Raw genomic sequence first — 23,120 nt, 5'->3', positions numbered from 1 at the left:
TGTGCCTATTGTAATTCATTTGTTGTAAACAAAATGTGACATGGCTATTGAGAGTAACTCAACATGGCATTATCCACATTAGCGGGATAATTTATTGCACTAACAGACACAAAAGAATAATGTGCCGCAGCTCAACCGTCATATGTTATTTTTATACTTCGAGTGTATCAATAAAGTCTGTCGTCTTGTGTTTCTGCATGTCAACAGCAGCCTCAAAAACTATTTATCCTCAAGTGACTTGAGAGGCTTAACATTCAAACCAGGGATGACGCTTAAAAAAAAAAAAAAAAAAAAAAAGCCCTCCTCAAGGTCGATGGCACACTTACAACAAGCCTAATTGAGAATTTGATCTAGTCGCTCTAGGGGGTGGACAAAGTGTTGCTGTGAATGTTAAAGATGAGCTATCAGAATTTGATCAGAAGTAATCAAAACGTTGGCCTACTTTTAGGTCACTTCCTTTTTTCTTTTTTCCTTTTTTTTTTTACGACCCAACGGTGCAGTAAACGGAGTGCATTGGTATTCTGCTCAACTGTCTGCGTCCTGCGTAAGTACAGCAAACACATACAGCACTTGTGGTATGTCAGCAGAAGTGGAAACAAATCAAAATGTATTTCCAGACATCTGGTCAATGGAGCAGTTCTATAGCAACGGCTGTCTGATGAAAGAACACTGTTCTTTACAATTTCCACCTGAGCAGGAAACTGACATAATGTTGGGTTTGGTACACATGTGAATACAAATTAAATCTGGGTGACTCAAATATATTTAATTAGATATATTGTTTTCTAGTGAATTGTAAAAAAAAGAATTACTATTCAAAGTTTGATCTTTTTTTTTTTTTTTTTTTAAAAAAAGGAGTCATACTCTGCAAAATGTACTTTATAATGTTTTCCAACTTTGATATGCGTCCCCATACCTGGAATGACGCCCCAGAACTGAAGAAAGTCTGTCCTCTCTCTCCCTGGCTTGTTTCATTTATTTTTTTTGTTTCATTTTTTAAGAACTGTGTTACAACGAGCGAATCAAAAATCAAACCCTATATAGTGTCATCTGGGGTTTAGCCAATCACAATCAAGGTAGGCCCTCCCTTTGACCCTCCCACAATTAGGCAGCTCTGCTCTGGCACATGGCACCATGAGAGGAAGTACTTCTTCCTCTTCCCAAGATGGGCATGTGTGGGCGGAGCCAGTCCAGCTCACACAGACACAGCACATTCTGAATGCAGCTCATGTGATCCAATATTTAAATGGGTGAAAATCAAGGAAAAGTTGGATTTGGGGCAATAAACTTTGAATACAATGTTTTTGCACCAACGAGACCCATGTGAAATTGTTGAAAATCTGCATAATATGACCCCTTTATATAATTATGACTTTTATAAACATTAGTACAAAATCAATCAGTTAAACAATATAAAAAGTAATGTCATTACTTATGTGCAGATCCACACAGAATCTGAATTAAGTGAGTTCTAAATGTTCTTTTATGTAAAAACCAAAAGCTGTGTTAATTGTGTTGACAAAAACTTTTGAAGAAATATGTTCCTCATAGCGCCTTTTTTTCTGGGACTAAGACGAGACAGGATGAGACAACCACCTCCATTAAACATTGACTGAGACTAAAATGTAATTTCAAAAAAGAAAGTCTATGATAAAATCTTGAAAGATGGAACGGCTATAATAATTCTTTAATTTCTGGTTTTTGTTAACGCTGGACACCTTCCCTTTCATTAAAACATGACCATTGAGATGCATTCAAGCAAACAATAGTGCATCTACAAGTCTCTTGTTTGCTTCCCAAGATACGGACTAGGAGAGGAATTTATCAGTTTCAGAAGATAGGCCCACTCAATTCTATCAAATGCTTGGCATGCGTCTACAGCCAGCATTGCTGTATCCTTTGCATTTTTTTTTTTCATACAGTATATTTAGAACACGTCTAATATTATGATAACCTTGTCTTTTTTGAACGAAACCTTGTTGATCATCTATTATTAGTTTTGGTACGAGTCTTTCTAAGCGTTTTGCCAGGATTTTACATAATATTTTCATGTCACATCCCATAAGACTGATCCCCCGATATGATGAGCACTCGGTTTGAGGTTTATTAGGTTTTAATATTAGAGTGATTGTAGCTAATCTTAAGGATTCTGGGAGACTTCTGGTTTCATATGATTCTTTAAACATGTTAAGCAGTGGTTGGGCTAACTTGTTTTTAAACACCTTGTAAAATTCAATAGGTAGCCCATTAGGGCCTGGGGTACAAGTCTCTTGTACTTTCTATGACGTCCTCTATCATTCATAGTTGTTCTGAGTTGCAGGCCCATGCATGAGAAAAGGCAGACATGTGAAAGCGTGCACACTCAGTGTGAGAACACAGCACATGCTGCCAAGCATAACTAAACTATGCATGCTGTCTCACTTAAGTGTCTCTGTGCTCATTCAGCCGAGCTGATCCCAGCTGATTCTGGCCACGTTTACATAACAACGTTTCAAGGCATCGTTTTTGCATTTTTGTTCCAGAAAAGTTTTGCGTTTACATGGCAAAGTTTTGCAAATGATGTTGGTTTACACGGTAGACATGCCGAAAACAATGTCATGTTGGGCCACTCGTGGGTGCAGTCAGCTTTTGTAATGAAACCACACGCACGCAACAATATGCTATAAACATTGCAAGATGGGCCAAACTGGTATACTTGGTAATCAATCCAGAGTCAAAGATTAAAGATTTAGGTTACTCATGCACCTTACAGCCCTTCTGCTGTGTGAAGGCCACAAAAACTGTATCTTTATTACCAGATTGTAAATTTGTGACCGAGCGCAACAAACATCCTGAAAATTAGGACGGCTCCTTCAACAAAAACAACCACCTGTAAGTCTTTTAAATAAATAATATATCAATTGATATCTGCTCCACAGGTGCTTAAAATGACCATCATCCTACTACAAAATGCGATAACATTGAGAATCGGCTTAAGAAGGACAAGGATGACGGACTGCATGTGCCTCGTCTGCAGCCAGTTGGTCATGTCCAGGATAATTTAATGCCACCATACTGCAGCCATGGCAGTGGCTGTATGAACATGTCATTAGTTTGGTGGTTGTAGAGAAAAATCCTATAAAGTGTAATGTTAAAAATGAGTTAGAGATCGAGACAATCCATCCTGAGGGGAACAGGACTGGAGTTTTATTACAGTCCATCCATTATTTGTTGAATCATGTCACCAGAAATATCCACCACAGAAAGGTACAGATTCAGATGCATCCTTTGAGCCGCACAAATAAATATCACGGCTTTTTCTCCACGGACCGCTGAAAGCCCACGGGGGAGTGGACTGTCCATGAATGACAGTTTCAAGTGAAAAGACATTGGTTTTTTTTTTGGCCTTTTCAAGTCAGACAAGCGTCAGTTTTTCACCAGCAACATTTGCGAAAAACGACATCCATTTTCATCCGCTGAAAACGATGTAGTGGATGCTATTTGTTTTTCTAATTAAACCACACATGCATGCAGCAGAGAGCAATACGCTATAAACATTAACAATCGTGGGTAAACGAACATTCACATTCTTCGACCAACCTGGATTGGTATTATGTTGACTGTAAACTATAAAACTACCAAGTCCCAGGAGAAAATGGACATTGTTATTGGTCATCTACTCGCACGTGAGCAGAAGAACTATTCACTACAGCTGTGGTGCATTTGCACTGTGGTGCATTTTCCCCAGTTTACATGGAGACAGCGTTTTAAGAAAGTTCAGTTTTCAGTTTCTCCGAGCGCCACTGACACCCAAAATGCAACAAAAGGTGTTAAAATGTCACGTAAACGTGGTCTTAAAACATGATTGGTTTTCTCTCAGTTGTGGATGACACAAAGTAGCTTGTTTCAGGTGGAGGGGGATTGTCCCAAGTAAACCAGAATAATTTATTTATTCATTGTTAATGTGTCTTATAGATGAGTATCTGTGGTTCAAACAGACATTTATTGATGCAAATTCCTACATTATTACTTTTGTACAATGTTGCATGAACTATTTTGCTCCCGTCTTTGACAAGTGCTACATAAATAAAGCCAAACACGAGTCAGTCATCCTTAAATATCTCATTTTCTTTTCGGTAATAGTTAGAGGTGCCATCAGTTCTACTAGTGATCTCAATTCAATATGTCTACAATACACCTATTCATCATACTGCAGATGTGTAATAATGCTATTCTTCGCAACAGTCTGTGCGCCGTCAGCAGAGTTGTTCCTTCAGTGAACTATGAAAGAAAACCCACCAGGGTTTAAACCAAGTCTGCAACAACCAATCAAAATGAAAAAATCATCAATAAAAGTGCTGCCAATGGTGTTTATATTAATTGTGTTTTGCAATTAGTTTGCAGCTTAAATCGTGAAGCATGTCAGCAAAGCAGCTGAGTCTGTATTTTTAAACGAAGAATACAAGAGAGACATGAAATAAATAAAAAAAAATTGAAAACTTCTGAAGCAGATTTCATTAAGAAAATGTAGGAAGAGCATTATTAGCAAGTTTTGCTAAAACACCAAGAATGTCAGAATAGAAAGTCTCATGTGAGAAGAAGAGAAGCTCTCACAGCTCAGAAAGTTACTGTAATATTCCACCGACTCTCATTTTCAGATGACAAAACGCAACATTAGCTTCTCTGGTGGCTCGTCCCATCCTGATGTTTTCTCATGATCCGGCTCGGCGAGCACGACGCATTTGTTAAACCAACGCTAGCTGGTAAACCTCGATGAAGACTGTGTGCACATTCACGCCAAACATCATTACAAATGATCGACTGGTTCTGCAAAAAGAACAAAATTAAAAAAGTGTTTTCTTTATCCGAGTTTGAAAAACATTCATCATTGGGCAAAATTATGGAAAAGCGCCACCAGCAAAGGGCTTTATGAGATATATGGAATTTAATGAAAATAAGTAATTGTAAGTCTCCAATTTTAATAAAAATGCTTGCATTTGATATTTTTGCTTTGAAATAAATGGAAACTTGCATGCGGGCTGCAACGTGTGAGAACAGAAGCAGCATGATGTCTGATCTATGTGAACAATAGGAGCAACTTGATTTGATTGATTGTTACCTTCACCAATGAAAGTTGGGTGACCAACGAAGTAGGCCTTCATGTTTTCATCTGCGTGTATTATTTATTGGGTTGCATGTATTTTACCAAATTTTCGCAAAAACTACTGAACTGAATTGGATGAAATTTCTAGGGAGGATTTGTCATCGTCCATTAGATTTTGGGACGTTACCGGCTAACCATTTCCAAATAAATCGCCAAAAACAGTGAAAAAATGCCCCATACAAAGCAGATGAGAGAAGCACCTCAAGGAGGAGATCAAATGATATCAGCGTTTGTTGCCATGGAGACGCTCACCGCTCAATGTTACACACAGTGATGTTGCTACCTGACCTACCTAGTGAGCATCGACATGAGCCGTTAGCTCATGTCGATGCTAGCGGGGCTAACTCGGTGCTGCAAACAAATGTGGCGCTGGGGAAGGTCTGCGCTCTACCGAGTGTAGTTCTAGTTGAAATATTTGTCAGTTGCAGATTGAGTTTAAAAATAACTATTTGTGAGCAGAAACGACCACAATTGGTGCAACATCAGATCGTGTTTGTGACTGTTTCTTACTGCGATGAGACGCAGCTAAATACTCAGTCATGTTTTGCTCATGTCACGGTCTGTAGGAATCCACATACGGATGCAAATCATATGACAGCGCTTGCTTTCAGGTAAACAAAAGCTCTTTGTGGAGAATATTGTCGCTGCACCGTGATTAAAGGCAGACAGCGTTGAATTTTTCACGGCGGCTTCAAAATGAACTTGTTTTGTGGGTGGCTTTGATGTAAAGTTGCCGTTTCAACCAGAGGTGGCTCAGTTGACAGGCAGCAGTCACACAAAGACGAAAACAGCCCAAAGTTGAGGCGGGAGGAATATGCCCCCCTCTCTGTCTTTCCCTCTGTCTCTCTACAAGCTGGCAGAGTGGTAATGATTAGCTCTCTCGCAGTATTCTCCTAAGGCAAGTGATTACGACATGCTCTGCAAACTATGACACCTCTTACCTGGAGCCCAAACAAAGACAGCATCCCAAAATATTTCCAATGTGACTTGAGTTGCTGTTTTTATCCTCTCCCCTGCAAGAGTTTGTGTTTATTATTCAGGCTGAGGACTTGGGGTGGAAATTGGTTTTGCTAATGAAAATTACTTCCCGCAAAAACAAATGACCTGTAAATGCCAGTGACAAACAGTCCTGTACCCGTGTTTTTGTGTGTGTGTGTGTATTTTTCTTGCATTTGCATTGGATTTTGTCGAGCTGGCTTTTTGAGTTGTTTGAAAGCTGTCGAGTATGAATCATTTTCCCTGAGTTTCATTCTCTTTTGCCCCTTGCCCATGTTGTGAGTGGCGCTAAGCCGGCATGAGAGGAATAACCTGAAATGGAGGAACACTTCAATGTCGCCCTTTCCTCCTCTCCTCCACGAGTGATTATACAATTGATTTTTATTTTTTTTTTCCCAACCAGTAGTTCCTGCTATAGGAGCAGTAATAACAATTTATCTTGCCTCCTTGTTCCATTACAGCAGAGCTGCAGTGAAACCAGAGGAAAAGTGCTGTGTTTTATGATTTATGGAGGCTATTTGACCTGTGCTTATTAGAGGGATCCACACAACATGATGCAGACTTAGGAAATAGACTATGGGCTTTGCTCTGTGATGGCAATGTGAACAAGATGGAATGAGTGTCCCTGATGATTGAAAAACACACGAGATACAATGTAAATAGTTGTCATATACACGCATACATACCCACCAGCCACTTCATTAGGTGCACCCTGGTTGGATCTGTTTTTCCTTCAGAACAGTTTGAATTCATGGTGGAACCGAATCAAACGTTCCTTTGATATGTTGGGTTCATCTAGACCTGATAGCATCACGCAGTTGGCTGGATATAAATGATGTAAAGTCCCGTTCTACCAGGTCTCAAAAGGTGCTTTAGTAGATTGGGATCTGCCGACTGTGGAGGCCATTGGAATGTCATGATCAAAAAAACAGTTTGAGATTGTTTGAGGTTTTGTGACATGGCGCACTTTCCTGCTGGAGTATCTATCAAAGGATGGTCAAGAAAGGATGGACGTGGTCAGCAGCAGTACTCAGGAAGGCTGTGGATTTAAGTTGATATGAAGGAGTCTAAAGTGTGCAAAGAAAATCTCCTTGACACCTGAACTGTTGAGAGAAGGCGGGATGGATTCCCGGCCATCTAAATGTAGCGACGGAAACTGATAAGACCAGGCAATGATCCTTTTGTTCTCAGGCCCCATAGACACGACGTTTCAAGTGAAAGCTTTCGTTTCAGAAAGGTTTCATGAATAACATCAGTTTGCATGAAAACCGTAGAAATGCCAGAAGTTATGTCGTTAGTATGACCGCTCACGAGTTTGTGATTTTTTTTGTAATGAAACTACACACACACACGTGCAGAGAGCAATACGCTATAAACATTAACAATGGGAGTATTCATACGGACAGCTGACCAAATTAGATTATTATACAACCAAGTCCCAGAAGAATATATAAACTGCGAGTTAGGACACTCTGGAGGCTGACGTTGTTGTTATTTTATATCTACATTGCACAACTGCAAAGGAACTATTTACTACTGCGCTGTGTTGCAGTCCAAGATGGTTTCCTCTATATTTTGGTTGTAACAGGTGGTTATTTAAGTTATTGCTGCCTTTTGATCTTCTACTATTCCGCTCTTCTAATTTTAACCCAAAGAACTGCCACTCACTGGATATTTTCTGTTTTGGGGGGCCATTCTGTAAATCTTAGAGCCGTTTGTGTAAAAATCCAAGTAGATCAGCAGATTCTGAAAGAGTCACACCAACCCTGTCCAGGACCAACAACAGAGATTACTTAAAATCATCCTTCTTCACCGTTCTCATGCCGAGTTTGAACTTCTGCAGCTCATATTTGCCATGTCCACATAATTAAATACATAAGGTTTCTACAATGGGATTGTCTCACTAGCTATGTGTCTGTCTCATAAAGTTGATGGTGAGTGTACTGCACATCCATACGTGTAACTTACAAATAAATAAATGTCATTCTATACAGTTTTTACATGTTCACCTGCAAGCTGCAGGTCCCATAGCACAATCCCACCTGATTGGCAATCACCTGGCATGAATAAGCGGACAAGTGTGTGAGTAATAAGCCAGATCATCCTGTATCCTTACCCTGATCCGACTTTTTTGTTGAAGCGACACTCAAAGGAAACGGCCGTGGCTCTTGTCAGCCCGCGGTCATTCCTCATTGACTGGCATTTATGGAGCCGTTTAAGCATAGCAGCCTACCGCCTCCCTCCACCAAACCTAAACCTCTCTCCTGTGGCTAGTGATAATATTTAACTGCTGACCTTATCTCCGCTCCCCCACATCTCCTCTCCACCAGTAAACGCGGAGCATGTTAATGTCTGACATAGCTCTACATGTAGCATGCTAATCCGACTGTGGCCCAGCTGATTAAAGATGAATATCGGCGTGGAGGTAAACACGGGCCTGCCCCAGGCGGCGAGGACAACATCTGCAGTGCCATGGAAACGGCTACATCTCATCCAGCATACAATAATATAGATCTTGGGAGCCAGATGAAACAATTCAAGAACCGAACTTAACCAGGAAACATTTTAGACATATTTTACAGTATATAAAACACTAAACTCTCCTTGCCACCAGAGTGAAATCGATATAATAACAAATGCTAGTAATGAAGTTACTGCAGTGAAAGAGCTCACATGGATTACGCAAGAAGAATAGAAAAGTAGCAATCGAGAAGCCTCCTTTAGACAACGTTTCAAGTGAAAACGCATCGTTTTTGTGTTTTCGTTTCAGAAACGTTTCACGTTTGAATGACAACATTTTGAAAATGATATGCATTTACAAGAAAACCAAAACACTGGAAACAATAGTGATCATGCAAACAACAATACATTATGTAAACACTAACAAAGGGAGTACACAACTTTCTAGTAGACAGAAAACTAAGCTGGATTGTTATCACGCTGACTGTCAACTATAAAACTACCAAGTCCCAGGAGAACATGGACTGGGAGTCATGAGACTCTGGAGGAAACGTTGATGTTATTGTCCCATCTACTGAGCATGTGCAGAAACTATTTACTACGACAGTACAATGGCAGCAATTATGTAGAGTCACAGCGTTTTCAAAAAGTTGCTTTTTCAGGGACTCCGACCACCGTTGTCATATAAACGGACACCCGAAACGCAAACGAAGGTTTTGTGTTTTCACTAAGAAATGTTATGGTCATGTAGTTGTAAATGTGACAGTCACCACAAATTATTCCCCCTTTCACTTGAATCCCACTGGGACACGTCTGAGAATGCGAAAACAGCCAATAAAACACAACGCAGCTAAAAACACTCAAAATATGATGGCTGTATGTGTAAATAAAATAAATGATTTGTATATGCTATACATAATTAATACAGAAGGTTTTATGGCCGAATTAAAAGTGTGAAGGTTTTTATTGAAGTAACAGCACCCCGAGGCAGAATAAAATCTTTTACTACAGTACATTATCATTTTATGTTGCCATGGATTCAAATATTTTCTGTCCAAGTGAAATATCTCAGATAATTGCACTTACATATTCTGTGGAGAAGCGTGTGTGCCAAGAGATGTGGGTGCGCATCTTGTTTGGTGGATAAACAATAATTTATTAATTTGCCCTCATGGATATTAAAAGGCCCTTTAATTGTTCCAGTTGAAAACTCCTTTGATACAGTATTTCACATTTAAGAGATAAATGTTTATGAGCTTTATACAATTGCAAACAGCTTAATCGACTGGAAGCTTTTTGTTTTTAATGATAATGTTATGCACGTTTAAGCAGCGGCATGTTCGTTTTCAGTCTTTTCCACATCGCGTCCCTGGGTTTCTTTACATGCCGTTACAAACGTGTGCTTCGGCCGACAGAGACAGACCGTGTGCTGCCTCCAGCTGATCGATAGAGGATCACATGAGAGCTGTGCCCTTTCTCTGTCGGCAGCATTGTCACCATTAGCCGGACGAGAAACACAATGTTGTGGGAAGAGGAGGGGGAAAAAAATCACTAATAGTGAAAGACAAACTGCAGAAATTGCCTTTAAAAACAAAGACTTGGAAGTAGAAAAATTAACAATCCTGCTAAAGTGATGGTTTACTTTATAAATATCATCAGAAGTCGTCATTATCTCTGTAGTGCCAGAAGGGAAAGCACAGTGCTGTGCATCGTATCGGGTTTAGTTCTCTCCTCAGACAAGCCACGGGCTGGCGAGACAGGAAAAACCACAGTCTTACTCATGTTGACTACTAATGGGACCCAGAGAGCTGCTTTCTATCACCAGTATGTACATCTTATTCATACTGTCCTCCTCCAGCATAAAACACAAACAGAAAGTCAAAATGAAGGGAAAAAGGTTCATACACTGCATGCAATAACGCCGACCTTGTCTCAGTGCATCTTATATTTGCATGCATACGTAACAGAGGGCGTCAAGCTTAGGCTAGAATAAAAAATGCATGCTTGCACAGACGGCAAGATATCTTCACTCAAAATCATTTTCCCCCCCCAAATACCATCATGACTAGTTTACTCATCTTCCATTCAAGGGCAAAACATTTTGACTGACATCTCAAAGCGAGCACACATGCGGCAGTTTGGGATTGCTTCCAAGAGAACGTGTGAAACAAATGAAAAAAGGTTCTTCACCACCATTTACCATTGCTGATTTGGATAAAGCCAACTGGAAAACATCAAATGACCCTATAGTGATAAAATCCACACTTGATAATGAGAGCTTTCATTTGAATGAAAATTTGAATTAATTTGAATATAGGAAATAGTCTGAAACAAAACAGTGTTTTGCATTTTCTCATGAGCTGGAGGGACTCAGGTGCATAATACACAGCTAATTTGAATCCTCTGCAACTTTTTTAATAAACCTGATAAAATGTCTGACCCATGCTCATCACAACAGATACAGCAGCAGGTGGAATGTTTAATTTAGATGCTAGAGGTTTGACTGTGTGGAACACAGACTGTTCGGTAGATTATTTCTTTGATGCAAGAATCCCTCTGATGCCGTTGCGAAGCCTGTTTATTTATTTATTTCATTTTTATTTTATTTATTTATTTTTTTAAATGGTGCCACATCTGTAAGCAGCACACATGACGTACATACATCCCAAATCATCTACACCAGGGGTGTCAAACATGAGGCTTGTGGGGCAAAACCAGCCCACGAAACACTCTAATCCGGCCAAACCACCTAGCAAATGATTTAAATTTCAAAGGAGACCTTTATATTTTTACACATTTCTTAAGAGGAGCGGCACAACACAACACCGAGACCCAAACTGAGGTATCAGTGACGCTGTCATGAAAGCCACCAACCTAGCATTAGCCTCAAAGCCATGCTGTCAGGGTGAGTTACACTTCACTGTATTTTGTCTGCTTTTGATTGAAGTCTGAAGAATGAAAACATACAGGTTATTTAACAATTTATTCATTTAACAAACAATGGCTTCGGTAGTGTGTAAGAACCACAGCATTACTCTCTTCAACCATGTTTAAACAACAAAGTTTCAAGTGAAAATGAAAATGAATCATTTTTGTATTTTCTTTTCAGAACTGTTTTGCATTTAGACGGCAACTTTTTCAAAACGATATTCGTTTACACGGCAATGGCAGAAACGCTGAAAGAGAGAGCTACTGGTGAGTGCGGTTTGTTTTTGTCATAAAACCGCACAAACGTGCAGCAAAGAACAACACACTATAAACATTAACAACGGCCAGTAAACGGACATTCCAGTGGACAGACGACCAAGTTAGATTTCACGGTGACTGTCAACTATAAAACCACCAAGTCCCTGGAGAGTATGGACTGGAAGTCATGACACTCAAGGCAAACATTGTTCTTATTGTTCATTTACATACACATAAGCAGAAGAACTATTTACTCTGGTCGTGGTGCACGTAGATGGAGCCTGAGCATTTTTAGAAAGTTTGGGTTCCCCCCCCCCCCCCCCTCCCCCCCTGTTTTCATGGAGATGGAGCGTTTTCAAAAAGTCACCTTTTCAGCGGCTTCAACCACCGTTATCGTGTAAACGGACACCCCAAACACCGCAAAAGAAAACAGCTCTGTGGACACCAGTGTTGGTATCTTGGAAAATTAAGTCCCAAGGTGTGGCGATACAGGATTGCCACTGTTTGGGATGCATGCAAATTTCAACGTGAAGACATGAGATTCACAGATGCACGTTCCCGACAAATGTGAAATCATTTAATATAGACATAGTCTGGCCTTACAGGTTTAAGATTTATCACCGAGAAGTTTTCTACAATGAATAATCTACCAAACAGTTTCCTTACTTTTGCAAGAAAAGAACCCAAATCTTATCCAGTATAAATTGGGCCCAATGAGCCTGAACTTTTAATGAGTGAAATTAATCAAACTTCAAACCGACACATAAACAAAAGGTAGATTATTAACGTCCACTCTATTATACAATTACTTGTTCGCAACGTTTTATTATCACTCCATCAGCCACATGACAGTCGAACAACTTTTGTAATTTTTCACACTAAGGAACAGTGAGGTGTGCAGTGTATTTAATCTTACTGCAGTGTCATGGTCACTGCACAGTAATCAACGTCTGGATGTAAATACCACAGAGTCGACTAACATCAGCGCCCTTTCCTTTTCGGCCTGTTTAACTGGAGCTACCTGCAGAGATGAGGAGTCTTATGTTGCATATTAATGCAATACGGGGTGCATATTAATTACAGCGAACTGGATTGCCTGTTGCCAAGATATGAATGCAGCACTCAAAGGCATACCAAGTGAGTGACATTAGGAAGAGGCCCTTTGTAATTAAACTCCAAGTTTACTTGATGAAGTTTTTTTTTTCTTTTCTTCCTCCTCTGGGTTTTTGTGTCTTTGCATTTGTCTCATCTTAATTCAGGTCCAAATACTTCTTGAGGCGACAGCTGCTACTGTAGTTTGAATTGCAGTTCTGTTGCAAAGCCCACACTGAAGGTTTTTGATACACTAATGTTATCACCTCGCTAGAAACATCGGAGCACAGATTTAAAGGCAAATGTCATTGAAAGTGACAGATTTTTCTTTAACTCATTGTTCAGGACTTAATGGTGGACACATTAATGTCCTGTTAATCTAATCCGTCTAAAGAAACAGGACCCCTCTTTGCCTGCATTCCTACTTCTCTCACGTCTGACTGGGTTTTGTTACAGAGGAGAAATATTCCTCCCACATCCATAACATCATGCTGACGTTAAACTGTTTCTTCTACCACCTTGATGAGTCATGCATGATTTAGGCCACGTTTACGCAACGTTTCAAGTGAAAAAGCATTGTTTCAGAAAAGTTTCATGTGTACAGCATTTTGAAAACATTGTCTAAAGTTTAAACGGAAATGGCAGAAACGAGGTAGTTGGCATGCCAGGCCACTAGTGGGTGCCGTTGGTTGTTTTGTAATGTAACCTCACACATGCGCACAGAGAACAATAGGCTATAAACATTAACAATGGAAGTGCACGGACATTCATATGGAGAGATGACCAAGTTGGATTGTTATTACAGTGACTGTCAAGAATAAAACTACCAAGTCCGAGGAGAATATAGGACTGGGAGTCATGACACGACGGAGGAAACATTGTCGTCTACTGAGCATGTGCAGGAGACGTTTATCTGCAGTTGCAGCATTTCAGAAAGGTTTTGTTTTTCCCCGTTTCCACAGAAACAGTTGCTAAAAGCACAAAGGGAGTTGTCCGTTTCCACTTGAAAACATTGTCGTTTAAATCGGGGCTTTAGTTTTGTCAGATCATACCAGGTTATGTTTTCTGTCCATTAAATGCAGTTTGGCAACTTCAAAGTTGCCCGTCATGTGTCTTTTCACCAGAAGTACATCTGCTGTACAGCCACAACCGCTTGTAAGAGATAGACGTAGGTATGTGGTCTTTGTAAATCGTCTTCAATTGGATTAGATCTGCGTAGTCACCAAGTCCAACACACTTATGGAGGATAATCAAAACATGCAGGATGCAGCTCACCACAATTCAAAGTGTGGTGCTAATGGTCTGAATCCAACCTTTTTCATACACTTTTTTTTTTTTTTTTTTTTAACCCCCAAATGATCCATTTTACATGATTGAAATGATCCAAAGTGTTGGGTAAACACTCATTTTTTTCTGGATGCAGTATAATTGAATCTGTTTAAAATAAATAGCATTTTATGGGGGTGACTTTGGTGCTGTCACCGAGCCTATAAAACTGTACTTTTAGCGTCCCCTCCAATATGAGTTCTCCATTAATCTAAAAACAGCCACCCTCCAGATACCAGCTGGCATCTGGAACAGGCCCTTCTGTTGGTGCTGGCAACCAAACAGTGGGCTTTTGCTGTTAATTAGCCTCTCCACCACGAGGGCATCCACAGCATAGCATTTTCACACACAGAGCAACAGATCGCACTCGTCCGTTTTTTATTTTCTACTTTTAAATCTTCGCTTGCCACACACGTACTGGAACACGTCAAATACCGATATCTCCAGCCTCAGTCTGAGGGAATGGAAATAGGAGCAACATATTAGCATAAATCAGGATTTCTATGCATAACTGTCACTTCAAAGATAATCAAACAAATTAGAAAAACTCCCCAAGTGTTTACAAATGTTGTTATGAGTCACACGTAATCCACTCGGCTCTTATTTGTTTTTCCACCAGTCAAGAGCATTTTATATGTTTATGTCTCCTGGAAAAAAGGTGTTGATGCGCGACAGCAGCTGCAAAAGCACCGAGAGCAACAAGGGGACAGAGAAAAAAGGCAAAAACAGACAAAAGTCTAGACAAGGTAATGGATATGGGCAGAAGCCAATAATCAATAATGTACTCCAACTGCCAAGTGATCATTATTAGCTCCTACAAATACACCTCAGACACAGTGAGGCTTTATCCAGAGTGTATGAGGATATAGTTGGAGAATGGGTTAAGAAGAAAAAAAAAAGACATTTTTATCACAGTGTTTAATTGTTTAAATATTTGAATTTGAAGCTTCAATTTTAATACCGTAACAGTATCAATGTAATATAGTATTTCAGCTAGTGCAGACTTGAATGTCAAGTATAATGGAAAATCTTAGCAAAGTATAATGGAATATATTAGCAACATCAAATGTTATTAGAACCATTGCACAAGTGTGTCCCGAGAAAATAAAATGGAAAAGTTAATTTTTCCCTTAATTCAATCCAGTGAACTGGCATGATTTAGACTTTAAACTAATTCAAAGCTTCTTGTCGAAATCATTCTCAGCTTATAATTCAAAGAGTGTCAAACATATGGCCTATGGGCCAAATCAGCCCACAAGAGACTCTAATATGGCCCACCAAACTGAGCAAAATGTAAAAAGTAAAAAAAGAGAAACAGATTTTTGTACTCTGGATTGTGTTTTTGGGACATTTCACTGTGTTTTGCATCAAAAGTACCAATACATTTGGCCTGACATTGAGACTGTATATCTTTGACAAATAAAAACCCAATTACTATGAAAAATTACTAGACATTTTTATCATGGATACTCTGCGCCACAACAAAGAAAAACTTTAAATTTAAAGGTTATTATGGCATTATTTTACCAATCTGGCCCACTCAAGGTGAAACTTGGCTGTATGTGGTCCTGGAAATAAAAATCTGTGATAAGTCATCAAAATGAATGAATAGATACAATTTCTAAAAATAATTGTATATTTAACAAAATTTTTCCTATTTCAATGTGCAGCAACCAAAATGATCACAATCAAAATGTTTTAAATCCTTCAAACGTGTCTGTTTAAATGTTATGAACATATGTGAAATACATTTATGTATTTTCACATATGTAATATAAGAATTCTAGGCTGTCGTAGCTTGGAAAAAAGAAAAGAAAACTAGAAAACTTCCACTGAGCTTTCTAGCTGGAAATAACTGGTGATCTCCAACACTTCAATCAATCACGGTTACCTCTGTGCCCAGTTGGTCTGATAGAGCTGCTCACTCCACTCAACTGCTGGCATCTTGGTGTGACATGTGTGATTTTAACTGCAGATCTCTCTGTGACGTCCCTCCAGGCCGACGCTGTCGTCAACTCGCCCAATTAAACGTTTACTGTATATGAATATGAAGAACTAAAACACCCCCCCTCAACACTGTAAACTAATCACATCATATCAAAGAGCCCTGGGCCTCATCAGGCAGCTATAAAGTTTAATAAAGCACAATGAAATGCGATTTTACCGTGATGCCATTCATTTCCATAAGCCCTGCCTTTTACTAGCCTCCCGCGTTGCCTCTGTGTCTCGGAGGGATTGTAGGAACTGGGACTCACGCAGGAGCTGAACACTTTTAACAGCTCCGTTCTTCATTTAGCGTCATTAGAAATTCAATTCCCAGCAAATGACTTTTCTTGAATTTCACAGCAGCCTCTTAAGATGTTCCTGCGTGACCCACTTTTGTCTCAGGCAGCCTTTTAACTCACTGGCTTCAAAACATATGTGCATATTCCTCCACCGCTCAATCCGAGTCCTTGGATTCTTGAGCAAGTGTTGGTTTTTTCGGGGATGATTCGCGAGGACTGTCGGGGTCACCACTGGGGAAACCAATCGAGTTGCTTGAAAACTCCCTCAATGATTCAGGAATTGTGAAGCAGCTGGATATAGTCAGCCCGCAATGTCATCTGGAACCTGTGAGACTGCGCCATGCTCTAGGAAAAGAACATTTTCACCCTGAAGCCAAACCTCTCTACCTCTTCCACTGTTATGGTCTATTTTTTCTTTTTTAAATAAAGACATTAACATAATAGTGTAAGTTTCAGCTGTCACCAGCTTTTTCTACATAAATCCCTCTCGGTTTCTCCCGATTGCTCACTTTATTTACACGCATCATACATCAACAGCTACACATGTTGAGATTATGTTTGGTAATATGCCCCATCTGTTACCCCCCCCAAAAAAAAAAAAAGGCTGTTGATGAAAACAGCTGATGTGTCTCTGTTCCCTTTTGGAGATACCTGCAACGCGAGCGCAGCTGACACTTGGAAGTTACAGCGTGAAATGAACATGCTGACTTTTCTGTCTGTGCAAACAAGGCTTAATAAAGATGATGGGCTATAAATCTGGTGCTCCACCTTTTTCAATTTGCTGCATCACTGAGCATCCCGGGGAAATCCCCCCCCCCCCCCATAAAGTGACATCACGTGTGTGTTAATACGACACATATGAAATATGTATCAGGAGTGATTTCACATGGGGGAATTGGTGATACTCACCAAAAACCAATTAAAGCACATCTGAAAAGAGGATTATAGACTATCAGCCAAGACGGAGGTTGACCAGTAGGACCCCGGGGAAAGATCAGACACTGGGACATTAAGTGAGTGATGTTTCCAATAGAAATCGCACTATTCAGGTCAATTACACTCTTACCCTTTGAAAGTTGAGGTCTAATGGAGCTAATGAATGCGCCACAATTGAGTTTATGAAGCGTATATGCTTGAAGTGAAGTCCACTACCCCCGAGTTGATCTTAAACATCAGTTGTGATGGTCCCGCCTCTGACAGGTGGTCCCATGTTGCGGTTTCCCACCACGACATCCACCCCCCCCCTTCCATCCATCCCCGTCCTCTAGTGACCCTCAATGCCGTCAGTCACTGTGACAAAGGTGACACAAGGTGCAGATCCTGCCATGACAGAAAGGGCAGCGTGGATGTCTTTTAATAGCTGCTACCAAGTTCAGACAGGCAGAAAGAGATGCACCAATTTACCTCCTCTGGAGTCGAGTGCACGCAGTTGGATACTGGATTACAGTCTGATCGGCACGCACACACAGGTCAGTTATGAGAACAAGGTGCCCTCCTGAGGAAATAGGACAAATAGTTTGGATTTAATGAGCAAGGGTATTTTAAACAAAAAAACAAAAAGAAAAAAAAATAAGTTCTACAAAAACTGGGATAAAAGTGCAACAAAAAAGGCAAAAGATATTCACTCTTTTCATTAGGCTCTCTCACGCTTTGTATTGACTAATATAATTATTAGAACATTTTTCAGGGTTTAATCATCATTTGTAAAGACAATCACAATGATAAATCTGTTGCCTTGATAAAGTATTCAACAAAATCTCTTTACTGTAACATCTCTATTCTGAAATCCTCAAAATACAACAGTTCAACTCAAGAAGTAAAACACACACGATGCAATTCAAAGTGATAAATGATTCAGTTATAATGGGTTTGATATCAAACAAAAGTACCTGAGAATAAAAGAAAAATTATAATAATTACTTAACACTATCCAAAGTGAATGAACAGAAAAATCCCTATTCGAGGCAAAACAGCATAAATTCATAATGATTATCACTCATCAAGGTTTGAGGGCCGAGTTTGCACGTTCTCCATGTGCGTGCATCATTATTTTTCCCTCCGGTTTCTTCCCACAGTCTAAAACAAAAGGCATTTGAGGTTATTTTGTGGCTGTAAATGTACTGCGGGTCTGAATGCGTCTGTGTGTGCGCTGTGATGGATTGTCGACCCGTCCAGGCCGGACCCTGCCTTGGCCCACAGTCAGCTGGATCGGCTCCAGCGCCCTGCGACCCCAAATTGGATTAAGCTGTACGGAAGATGGATGAGTTTCTTCATATAATCCCAAACAGACTGCAAGTTGGTGAGATCATGAATCTGTGGGAGCTGCTGAATTACTTATTTGTCTTTAAACCCAAGATAGATGATTAAGATGATTATACTGTGCTGCATTGTGAATCTGGAACTAATCACATGTTTTATAGTTGCATGAAGGAATATTAGCATTTTGTTCAGACATGCCTTAAACTCTTGCACAGTACTGGATGTTTTATATAAACTTTACTAATGTTAATTCATTATCTGTAGCTCACAAGCTAAAAAATACTACATTTACTGCTCAATCTGTCAGTTATCTGTGATTGATCATGTCATTTCTTATTTATGGACAAATGGGAGCCACACTGATAAATTTAAACTGGTCAACAAGTGCAAGTGGGGACAAATCAGGGAAATTCAAATTTCATCCCTCAGGTGTGACAGCTCCGAGGCCTCAGGACCTGCTTTCATTTAGATGTTCTTGTTTTTTTCAAACTTCCCTTTCCTGCTCCATTTTCAATAGAAGCAGTTTTATCTGTTGTTCAAATGTTAAACCAGCCACAGTACTTACTCAACTTATACCTCTACCACCTTCTTGCAGGTTAGCCATTATGGTTTTCCTTTGTGCAACTGAGTTCAATTTCAACAACAGAGTAATGCTGAGTAACCTTCATCATCTGTTTCTAGGCACATCGATCCAGCATCCCAGGAGACTGAATGAGCTCATCAACAATGGCAGTCATCCACACCAGCCAAAGCTAACGGAATGCAAGTGGTCAAATGCAACCGGCATCTCCGCGTACTGACAACCAAGCTGAACGACTTCCCTAACTCATCCCTAGTCTTCGTACAGGTACTTGCTCATTTGAGCTCAATGGCATTGAAGAGCAACTGCATAATACGGCGACACCCTAAAAAAAACCATGATGGTGGCTCCAACCACTTTCCCCGTCACACTGAGAACCCCTTGCAACAGATCCTCTACTGGGACCTGCTGCTACACCTGACAGAGGAGAACACCAGTCAAACTAATATCACCCGCAAAACAATTCAAAGCTACATGCTCATCTCGAAAATCCAAATGGAATGGTCAGTTAATCAGTAATGTGTGTAGTGAATGGATGTGTGAGAAAACAAAGTAGCTCGACCCAAAACCAAACCACACAGAACCCCAAAACGCCCACTAAAGCACCGGTACGTATAGGTGAGCCGTCAACCCAGGTGGCAGCCATCATGGCCAATGAGCCACTCGAGCGATCAACTAAACACGTGCAGGTCCTGAGGCCTCGGCGCTGTCACAAAGAGATGACATGCGACAACATGGACAATGACAATGTTTTCCTCCGTAATGTGTCATGACTCCCAATCTATATTCTCCTGGGACTTGGTAGTTTTATAGTTGACAGTCGCCGTAATAACAATCCAACTTGGTCGTCTGTCCATACGAATGTCTGTATACTCCCATTGATAATGTTTATATCGTATTGTTCTCTGCAAACATTTCATTACAAAAACAACCAACAGAACCCACAAGTGGTCCAACATGAAAACTATATAATTTTCAGCGCTTCTTTTATTTCTGTTTAAACATTTTCAAAATGTCGCCATGCAAACGTGAACGTTTTCTGAATCAAAAATACAATCAGTTGGAACATTGTGGTGAAAACGGGGCTTTAATCACATCATAATGGAGGAAACTTGAATGAATCTGCCTCTTATGAAGAAATGCTATCAAGGCTCTTAGAAGATATTGCATTAACAAGAAACAGATGGGCAGATGAACACCCTCAAAACTTTCCTAATCTAAAAGCACCTAAAGCTCTCACAGAGAAAAAGCCAGAAAAATACAAGCCTATGATGTAACAAACATAAAAACCATTTCAATTTCTCTGTAATTGTGTTTTGTTGCTACTTAGAGACCCGGCAGCCTGAAGTACCAAGTAAAAACAGAAAGAGTTCAATCCAGTGAAGGAGGACTGTGAACATGCTGAATCTTTCACAATCTTCCCCAGAAGAAATACCGCCCTGCTTTGAGGAAATGTGAAAATGGCTGATGTGACGGAAAGCTCCTGAATAGAGACGGTGCAAGTCTGCACCACAAAACAAAATGGTCTCCCCAGAGTCACACCAGAGACAACAGCAATCACTGCCTGCTCTTGTTCCTCCTATCGTCACACTCCACTGCCACTGTAGAAAATGTGCTGTGGGCTGTAATGGATGTCTTTCAGCACTGTGTCGGCGCTAATTGAAACAGAATCTGTTGGTAAATAGGTCCATTTGGTCCGGCCGGGCTTTTAACTTCATTTAATGCACAGAGCTCAACATACAGTCTGTGACTCAATTTAGAAGTTCAGTTGCTCCAATTATTTCCAGTGAAGACTTGAGATGTGTCCTCACTTTTCCTCCTTGTACATTGTCGGAGGAGATGGAGACAATGGCAAAAAGTTGTGATGCATTTTCACCAAATGTACAGATAAGACAGTTTAAGAAGAAATTCACAGAACTCAAATGTGCTTTTAAATCAAAGATGTCTGCCCAATCTCATCGAGAAGTGCCAGAAGAAACTTTACATTTTAACTTTAGATTTTTCCTTTGTATATGTGATTAAAATGTCTATTTTCATAAGAACAATTACAATAGAAAATTACTTCAATCTCAACATAAAACCAATTTTAATGAAATCTTCTAGTGCAAAACAAATTGAAATGTCCCCCCAATTTTTTTCCCCACAGCTGTTGCATTCTCCATGTTTTTACAAGGAGACCTCAATTAAACATACTGGATGGATGGATGGATGGATGGATGGATGGATGGATGGATGGAGCAGGGCTGTCAAACATTTTACTACTTTAACTTTAACTTGCACCGGACCAGAAAAACAGAGTCGTAATAACCTTTAAAATGAAACTTTTCCTTGTTGTGGCATAGAGTATGTGTCATAAAAATTTATATTTTTACAAAAACAAATTACAACAATCTTAACATAAAGCCAACGCTAATGATACTTACTGTAAAATACACTGAAATATAAAACAATAAAAAAATAAAAAGCTGTTGCATTACGAGTGTTTTTACAAACCGACACCGACAGCATCACTTTGAGGCTGATGCTAGTTTGCAAGCTTATATGGCAGCATCACCAATATCTCGGTGTCGGTGTTACAGCTATATAAATCTATAATAAAAACTTAAAAATCCGTTTCTTTTTCTTTGCGGGCTGATTTTGGCCCATGGCCCTTATTATGTTTGACACTCCAGCTTTAGCGGATTTATGGGCAAAACAAGAACGATGTAGCAATATGTAATAAGTAAAATGTAAATAGAACAATACTGTATGTAATCTGCAAACGATGCAAAGGCTCAATGGCCCTCAGTCAGTTGCACCGATCAACTTACCAAGTTGTACCTTTTAAAGTTTTCACAAATTGTGAAGTAAACACGTTTCTAGATGAAGACAAGTCATACCGTAGTGCAGCAGCTCATTACTAAAATGTGATAATGCTAAGCAATAAGTGTTGCCCTCGAGAGCTATACTCTATTACGTATTTAAAAAAAAACAAAAAAAAAAGCACTGCAATGAATAAATATAAATGGTGTCATGTATAAAAGATCATTTGTGCATTATTTACCATTAATGATAGTTCATTTCAGAGTTCCAATGTTAGTTGTGCACAAATAACAAATCCAACGGATTTTTATGAATATTTTATAGCAGCTGAGCTGCGTTTATTATTCATGTTTATTGTAATGACATCTTGACACAAAAGTGCGGCCGAAGCATGTGAAGTTTTCAAGGTTTCGTGAGGTCAAACTAAAAGCTTTGTTTCTGTGTAGGAAAATCAACTACTGCCGACCGTGAGCAGAAAGATCGGCCATAAACTGAAGAGAATAACGGGATACCTCATTAGGTACACTTGTGAAAGTCTAATGTGACCCAGTACAACAGCGCTGCCATAAATTCAGCGTCTACAAAAGGTAATAGTATTCAGTTTTGCTTGAGATCGTTTGGAATTCAATTCAACTAGATGCTTGTGATAGAGAATTTAGTGGATTACAAAAGGTTTCCAACACCTTAATAAAATGGTCCGGCTTGTGCCACCAGGTGTAATCTTTGTCAAAATAGTCATTTCAATTTTACTAATTGGAGATTTACTCTGCTTTAATACAATTTTGTCTTACAGTGTTACAAGTACAGCAAATTTACACTTTGTCTTTAAGCTGCTCGTCAGACATTCAGATTTTGCTCCTCAGATGAATCAAAAGATAAAACCCTGAAAACACAACTACGTTCAAGCTCAGGGTTTTGGACCCAGAAAGCTCAAACCTCTGAGCTCCACCACCCCTTCGCTTAGTTACAAAACCTCTTTATTTTGTTTGTG

This window comes from Lipophrys pholis, assembly GCF_963383615.2.
Source record: "Lipophrys pholis genome assembly, chromosome: 1".
In the NCBI taxonomy this organism is placed as follows: domain Eukaryota; kingdom Metazoa; phylum Chordata; class Actinopteri; order Blenniiformes; family Blenniidae; genus Lipophrys; species Lipophrys pholis.
This window is presented reverse-complemented; position numbering follows the sequence as displayed.